The sequence below is a fragment of the Babylonia areolata genome, chromosome 26 (assembly GCF_041734735.1).
Source record: "Babylonia areolata isolate BAREFJ2019XMU chromosome 26, ASM4173473v1, whole genome shotgun sequence".
NCBI classification, from domain to species: domain Eukaryota; kingdom Metazoa; phylum Mollusca; class Gastropoda; order Neogastropoda; family Buccinidae; genus Babylonia; species Babylonia areolata.
In genome coordinates this window covers 39,241,756-39,249,880 of record NC_134901.1, presented here as the reverse complement: position 1 = coordinate 39,249,880, position 8,125 = coordinate 39,241,756, and positions in this window count along the sequence as shown.

The window sequence follows — 8,125 nt, the reverse complement described above, 5'->3', positions numbered from 1 at the left end:
CCCTTCAACTCACCAAAATCATGATTTCTGTCCCTGAATTTTTGGATGAGCTTCAGGATAGTGTGCTAACTGATCACGTTTTATAAATCAAATCCGCGAACATTAAAGCCTTCAGATCAGCATTCAGTTCTACTCTGCTCAAGTGTACACCCTCATCATGCCGAAAACATGATGTTATGCCTATGATGCAGCCTTCAAATTGAAGGCAATCAACCTAGCAGACGACAGTGCAAGCAACGAACCAGCAGCGACCTCCACCTTCATGTTCATGAAGTGAAAGCGAGGCTGAAGTCAGTGACAAGATGGCGGAGGAAGCTGTGCTGGTTCTCTTCAACTCGGACACTGAAGGTGAAGATTTCAGTGGATTCAGTGAGCAGGATGACGTTGAATAAATGTGACTATCCCTAAATTATGGATCTTATTTTTGTTGTGTTTTTATTATTTTTTTGTGACACTAGCAGTATTTTCGCTTGCTTTTCTTTGTGTGTTGTTCCCGCTTGTGTTTATTTCATAACCTACAGTATTGACAGCTTTTCTGTAGTATCAGTATGTGTTCCGGTACCGGAAATAAGTGCGGGTTATAAGCCAGTGTGGCTTATGTATGTATAAAGTTCAATTTTTTCCTAAATTTAGTGGGTGCGGCTTATATACCAGTGCGCTCAATAGACCGAACTTTACAGTATATATATATTTTTGTTTTGTTTTGTTTGTTTGTTTGTTTGTTGTTGTTTTTTTGTTGTTGTTGTTATTGTCTAGCATATATGGATCGGTCAGCATGCTCTGACACCTCCTTGACACTGAAACAGAACCTTCTGACTAGTTTGAAGAAATGACAGGTATTCAGCCCAGAAATAGCAGTTGGTTTGGCAAAAAGCAACAACCTGATTTTGATTTCATTCAGAATGAACGTTGTGACTTTTCTGTCCGAAGGCAGGGTGCATGTCGTGCTTTATGTGATGCACATGTTGCTCTGCACCAGCAAGCTCAATCAAACTCACATTGTGATCTTCATCATTGCCAATTTTTGAGGCAGTATATAGATGAAAACTGTTAATGAATTCTGTTATTGTTAAGAATCCGTTCATCACACGATGCATCACTGATGTCAATCAAAAGATGAAGGAGGATTTTTTTTTTTTTTTTTAATTCGTCTTCATTTTAAAAAAAAATCTTGATGTGTTCTGGCTTCTTTTGGTCATCTTAATCTTTTGAAAAAGCATCCGATCAAATAGAATCACTCGTAGATATTGTATGTGTATCCATTGGGTCTTCAATTGATTTTTCCAGCCCAAAAGTTGAATTTTCTTTGATGAAATAAAATACTCTGTATATTTTGATTTTTTTCTTTTTTCTTTTTTACTTACCTCAGAGATTGACATAAGCTTACCGTTTGGCCAACAGCAAAGTGAGAATTGTGTGATCAGTGGTTTCCCCACTACAACGGGAATTCTTTTTCAGCTCAGTCTTTTTGCGAAGGACTATGACTCTCAAACTAGAATGCAAGATTGCACTGAGTCTTAGTGCTGCAGCTCTGGGGGCTAGTTGGCTTTTGGGAACCATCCCAAAGCTGACTGGCCTAAAAGCCCTCTTGGCCAAGAGAATAGGGATGTAACCGGGGCAAGACATCTTCCACTACGATTAAATCATAGCCCAGATAATCCAAACAGCACTGCCTTCTCTGATGCTCTTAGTCAGACACAACCAACTATCATACATGCATATATACATACATTTTTCTTTGAAGGCAGATTCCACTTTGTGGCCCTCTTTTTGTCTTTGAGTCATTTGCTTGCTGTTGCTAAGCGAAATGTGATTATTATTGCTATTTACACAGTGCCTATCCTCTGTCAGAAACCAAGCTCTAAGTGCTTCGCAAAATCATTTGCACAACAGCCTGCCTACCTGGGTTTTGGTGACCGAGAGTTGTTTTCAGGTACTCATCATTTGTTTCCTGTATCATTCAGCCAGGTTTTAGTCACATGCACACAGACACACACACACACGCACACGCACATGCACACACACAACACACACACACACTCTTACAGTTTCAGTTTCAGTAGCTCTATTATTTATGTATTTATCTATTATCTAGTATCTATTATTTATGTATTTATCTATTATTTATTTATTTATTTACTTACTTTTCTTTTTATTTTATTTATTTATTTATTATTTATTTATTTAATTATTTACTTCTTTTTTTAAAATTATTATTATTATAAATACATACACTTACACACACACTGCTACACACACACACACGCACGCACACACACACACATGCACGCACGCACGCACGCACGCACACACACTCCACTAACAGTTGAGAAGAAAAGAATACAAAGAGAAACATTAGTTCATGTAAACATTCGCAGATCAATCCAAGCAATAACTTGACAGAGCATAGCAGTGTGCATGCATTGATAGCATACAAGTTCTGAAAATAGCGTGGCTTGTGACATTTGTCTAGTCTTAACTCACTCAGTACAGCCAGTCCTCTCTTCTCCTCTACACAGACCCCTCGGATGTCCAGTGGGTGTCTGAATGACCCAACCTTTAGCTTCCGTCATCAGAATTGTGGTATTCTTTGTCAACATTCACCTCTTCAGTATGAGAGCCTTCCGCTTGCAGTATTTTGATGATGGTAATTGGGATGAAACGCTGTTAACGTTGTCTCTTTCGCCGTTCGTATGGAGAGAGTTAATGAAAACATGTCTAATCCCAAAAGGGTCATGATTGCCTTAAGACAAGATAGTACGAAGTCACTTACCGGTATGAACTCATTCATTTTTCAGTGTAAATTGAAGTGAGATTTATATTGATTTGACAGCCCTATCAGTTGTTTTGATTGAAATTTTGTTGGGTTGTGGATATTTGTTTCGTTTTGTTTTTTTGTCACAATCTTTACATTTGTTGAAATGTGTGCTTATTTTGTTGTTGTTGTTGTTGACTAGCATCAGAGTGTATCATGTGATATTTAATTGACAATCCTTGCAGCATTTATTGAAATGTATGTGACGTTTGTTTACCACCATCACATTTTACTGTTTTAGATTTACATGGTGTGTGCGTGGTTGTTGTATACAAAGTGTTTGTTTTGATAAAGTTTTTATTACTTGATCACTTGTTTGATGTCACTAAGGGTGAAGAGACATTAAATCAAATACTGGAACTGGTAACATGAAAATATAAGCATGTCAGTGTGGTCTTTGTGTGTGTGAGATGCCAACTGAGAAGACTTCACAGTACTTTGTTACACTCTCTTCTTCTTTTTCTGCGTTCATGGGCTGCAACTCCCACGTTCACTCGTATGCACACGAGTGGGACTTTACGTGTGTGACCGTTTTTACCCCGCCATGTAGGCAGCCATACTCCGCTTTCGGGAGTGTGCATGCTGGGTATGTACTTGTTTCCATAACCCACCGAACGCTGACATGGATTACAGGATCTTTAACGTGCGTATTTGATCTTTTGCTTGCGTATACACACGAAGGGGGTTCAGGCACTAGCAGGTCTGCACATATGTTGACCTGGGAGATCGGAAAAATCTCCACCCTTTACCCACCAGGCGCCGTCACCGAGATTCGAACCCGGGACCCTCAGATCGAAAGTCCAACGCTTTAACCATTCGACTATTGCGCCCGTCATTTTGTTACACTCTATTGCACTGATGTTATGCCAATGTACGAGAAAAAAAGTGTTCCAATGTGTTCATTTTCAACTACATAGCATGGTCACATGCTTTCCTGTCGTAACATTACCCAGGCGCTCTAGACTTATTGATCACGAGGCTAGGGCAGTCACTACTAACCATGGTCTCATGTGATGAAGCTCAGCTAACCGCATGCATGCGTGTTTACATTGAAAGAGCATTGAGTGGACCAATCAGCTTAATCGTTTGCCCAAACAAGAGAGAATTTAGCTAAATCAAGTTGCGTCTTGGTCAAACAGCATTCGTGCCCGTTTGCTGATGTTGTTCAGAGTCTGAGTGTTCCTACCAAATTGAAAATGTTCCAGCCAAATTTCCTGATTGTTCCTACAAACACTTGACAGGGGTTTGGCATCAGTGTGTGCTGAGGCGATGTGGCAGACTCAGGCATCAGACTTCATGATCCAGTGTTCACCAGTGATCAAGGGTTTGAGGCCCCCGTTTCGACATGGTGTTGTGTCCTTGGGGAAAAGCACTTGTCTCTGATTTTCCACCCAGGCGTGAATGCCGGGAGCCTGACTTTGGTTGGGGAAGGTTAAAATGGCAGAAGGACTAGCGTTGGGCCCCCCACCTTCCTGCTCTGTGCCAAGCCCTAGCTACAGACACAGTGGATATGAATTCACAGCCCTGATGACTGCAAAAGGCTACTAGAACTTTAACCTTAAGCTGGAATGAATGTCCACATATGCTAGTGTGATTCTTATCTACACAAGCAAACGTTGCTGATGCTATGTTCTTGTCTCATGCAAAATGAGGTGAGGCAAGAGGAACTTCATTGATAATCTCATGAGGAGAAATTGCACCAGGTGCAGCAATGCAAATGAAGACAGTTACTCTACGAAAAAATAGTAAACATGGTTTAGCAACATTAAAGATGTAAGATATGCATTTACATGGAAGCACTGCACATAAATAATTCACTTTAAAATGTTGCAGTTGATAAATGAAATGATAATATCTAGTTGTATCATCGTCTCCCTTGAAAGGGAGCAGGCAAAGCAAACAAAAGAAATAATGTTTATGAACTGTACTTTTTTTTTCTTTATTTCCTTCAAATATGTGCAAATATATGTCATATAAGTCACTTTTATGATGTTAAGTTGTCGTTATTCTAACTGAAAGAAAGAAGAAGAAAAAAAGAACACACACACACACACACAGAAATGAGAGAGGGCCGGGAAGATGGTGAATTTTTTTTATTTTATTAAACTTTGTTTTTACCTCTGATGCAAATCAATAGAATACAATACAATATGCAGGGGATGTGAAGAACAACATGTATAAAATATATTGCGCCCGCATTTTTTCACGAAATGCATCCCACTTGAGTTCCCGATCCCGGACAACATAGAGACTGAAGAGACTGAGAGAGTGAAGGTTGGAAGCTTCAGTGCATGTGCTCGCTTTCGTCTTCTTGTACACGTGTACTTTGCTGGTCTGTCTGCACCCTACACCCCCATTTCCACAGAGGAACTGCACGCCTGAAATTCAGGGTGCGTTTTCATTACAATTTTGCATGTCCGATCAGGAAGCTTAATGATAAACGTTTCGCCTGGAATTTGAACGGTATATTTAGGCCCGGAAGCTTTATAGTGCTTCGCTTGGGGGTTAAACAGGCCAAGAAGCTTTATAGTGTTTCGCTTGGGGTTAAACACTAGCGTTTCGCTTGGGGGTTAAACAGTATATTTCGGCCAGGAAGCTTTATAGCATTTCGCTTGAAAGTTAAACAGTATATTTCGGCCAGGAAGCTTTATAGCATTTCGCTTGAAAGTTAAACAGTGTATTTTGGCCAGGAAGCTTTATAGCGTTTCACTTGGGTGTTAAACAGTATATTTAGGCCAGGAAGCTTTATAGCCGTTTCGCTTGAAAGTTAAACAGTATATTTAGGCCAGAAAGCTTCATAGCGTTTTGCTTGAGAGTTAAACAGCATATTTAGGCCAGGAAGCTTTATAGCGTTTCGCTCATGGATGTAAAACAGTAGTCAGGTCAGGAAGCTATATAACATTTCGCGTATGGTTTAATTCAGCAGCCAGCCGATCCAGGTACCCATTCACACCTGGGTGGAGTGAGTAAAGTGCCTTTTCCCAATGAGACCACAATACCATGCTGAAACGGAGTATGGCTGCCTACATGGTGGGGTAAATAAACAAAACGGTCATACACGTAAAATATTACATGTTTGTCTGAATGTGTATGTGTGCGTGCCTGAAATCTGATTGAATGACACAGGAAACGAATGATGAGCGCCCAATGGCAGCCAGTTGTGCAAATGACCCCGTATTTGTAAAGCGCTTAGAGCTTGGTCTCAAATCGAGGATAGGCGTTATATAAGTAACCATATATATATAGTCAAAAAGAAATAAAAAAATTTTTTAATTAAAAAAAGAAAAATGTACGGGGGCCTTGAACCTTGATCACAGGTACGAGGTGAACTGAACTCTGGATCTTTCAACGCCAAACCGATGATCTTGCCACGTCGAGGAGAGAAAGAAAACGCCGCTACAGAAATGAGCTAGCATGGATGGGGAAGGAAGGAGTTGGGAGGAGGGGGTGGGGGAAGGGGGAGAGAAAACTGCAGCCAGATGCCAGTACAGAGCAGAAGCTTCCAGACTGAACGCTACCCTTTACTTCCTTCCCCCTTTCTTCCCTTCATTTTTTTTTTTTTTTTTTTAACCCCTCTCCTGTGTTCTCCCATCTCTTCTCCTCTTCTGTTCCCCTCTCTCCATAATGTCTACCACTCATAGGCACTTGAACGTTCCACTTCGCAACAGTGCCAGGACCTGTGTTATGTGTGGGTGGATGTAGTGGGGTGGGTGGTGGTGGTGGTGGGGTCTATGAACAGGTGTGAAACAGACACGGGGGGGAGCAAAGTTAAAGAATGAAATTCCTGCCATTCATCATCTTCTTCGTCTTTCTTTCTCGTCGTCTTCTTCATCTTGAGTTCATGCCGAATAGATATGCGAGAACTGGCTTTTTCACATGTATGATCGATTGTTTTTGTGTGTGGTTTTTTGTTGTTTTTTTTTCACCTGCACAACATGTAAGCAGCCATGCTCGGTTTTCGGGCGAAGCCGTGTTCATGGCAATGTTCAGTGTTTCTCAGTCAACCCACCAAACGCTGATATTGATTAGTGGATCATAAACTTGCGTAAACGCCGGATCTTCTCAATGTGTACATGAATTCTATTCCGACTAACATACGACAAACATGATGAAGGCATTATATTAGCAGGCCTGGACACAGGAACAATATCTACACTTAATTCACCGGACTGCGGACCTGATTTGAGCCTTCAGATAGAAAACTGAACTGATTTGGGCCTTCACTGAGATAGAAACAGAACTGATTTGGGCCTTCAGATTAAGTCTATCGATCTAACCACTTGGCTATGGCATCACTCTCTTTTTTTCCCCCCCCCCCCCTCCCTTTTCCTCCGCCTACTCTCTCTCTCTCTCTCTCTGCATCCTTGTTTGTTTGCACGCAATAAATCTTTGCGTGACAGTTCTTTATTTTATTATATTATAGGTTTGTTGTTGCTTTTTCATGATACTATGTCAGTCCCTCTATCTGTGTCTATATTTGTCTTCCTCCTTCTCTCCCCCACAACAGTTCTCGTCCGACTGATCACCGAAGCTAGAGCAACGTCGGGCCCGGTTAGTACTTGGATGGATGACCGCCTGGGAACACTGGGTGCTGTTGGCATTCCTTTTCTCAAGGCCTGACTAAGCGCGTTGGATTACGCTCCTGGTCAGGCATCTGCTTGGCAGATGTGGCGTAGCGTATATGGATTTGTCCGAACGCAGTGACGCCTCCTTTAGCTACTGATACTGAAACTGATACTCTCCCCCATCCCCTCTCGTCTCTCTGTCTCTGTCTCTCTCGGCTGTCTCTCTTTCGCTCTGTCATATACTGTGTCTGCCGGTGTGTATGCGTACACTGTGTGTATGTCAGTGTTTGCGCGCACTGACACGTGTGTGTGTGTGTGTGTGTGTGTGTGTGTGTGTGTGTGTGTGTGTGTGTGTGTGTGTGATTGGCCCGGCCGGCGGCCGCAAATATTTGCCCGTGAGAAAAGAGGCCGTTAGAAATGCAAAAGGAACATGAAATCTGAAAATAAGAGTTCAATAAACGATCACCGCCACCATTATCATCATCGACGATGTTATGTGTACACATAAATGATCACTGTCATCAATGATCATCATCATCATCATCGACGTGTATACGTAAATGATCACCGGGCACATCACCGTCACCGTGAATCAGCATGAACAGGAACAGCAGTGGTTAATTCATTGGCCTCACACGGTGGGTTCGAATCACAGTCACGACACCTGGGTGGGAGTGCCGTGTAAAACAGTGTGGAGACTGATTTTCCTGATATCCTAGGTCAACGGGTTTACACACCTGCAAGT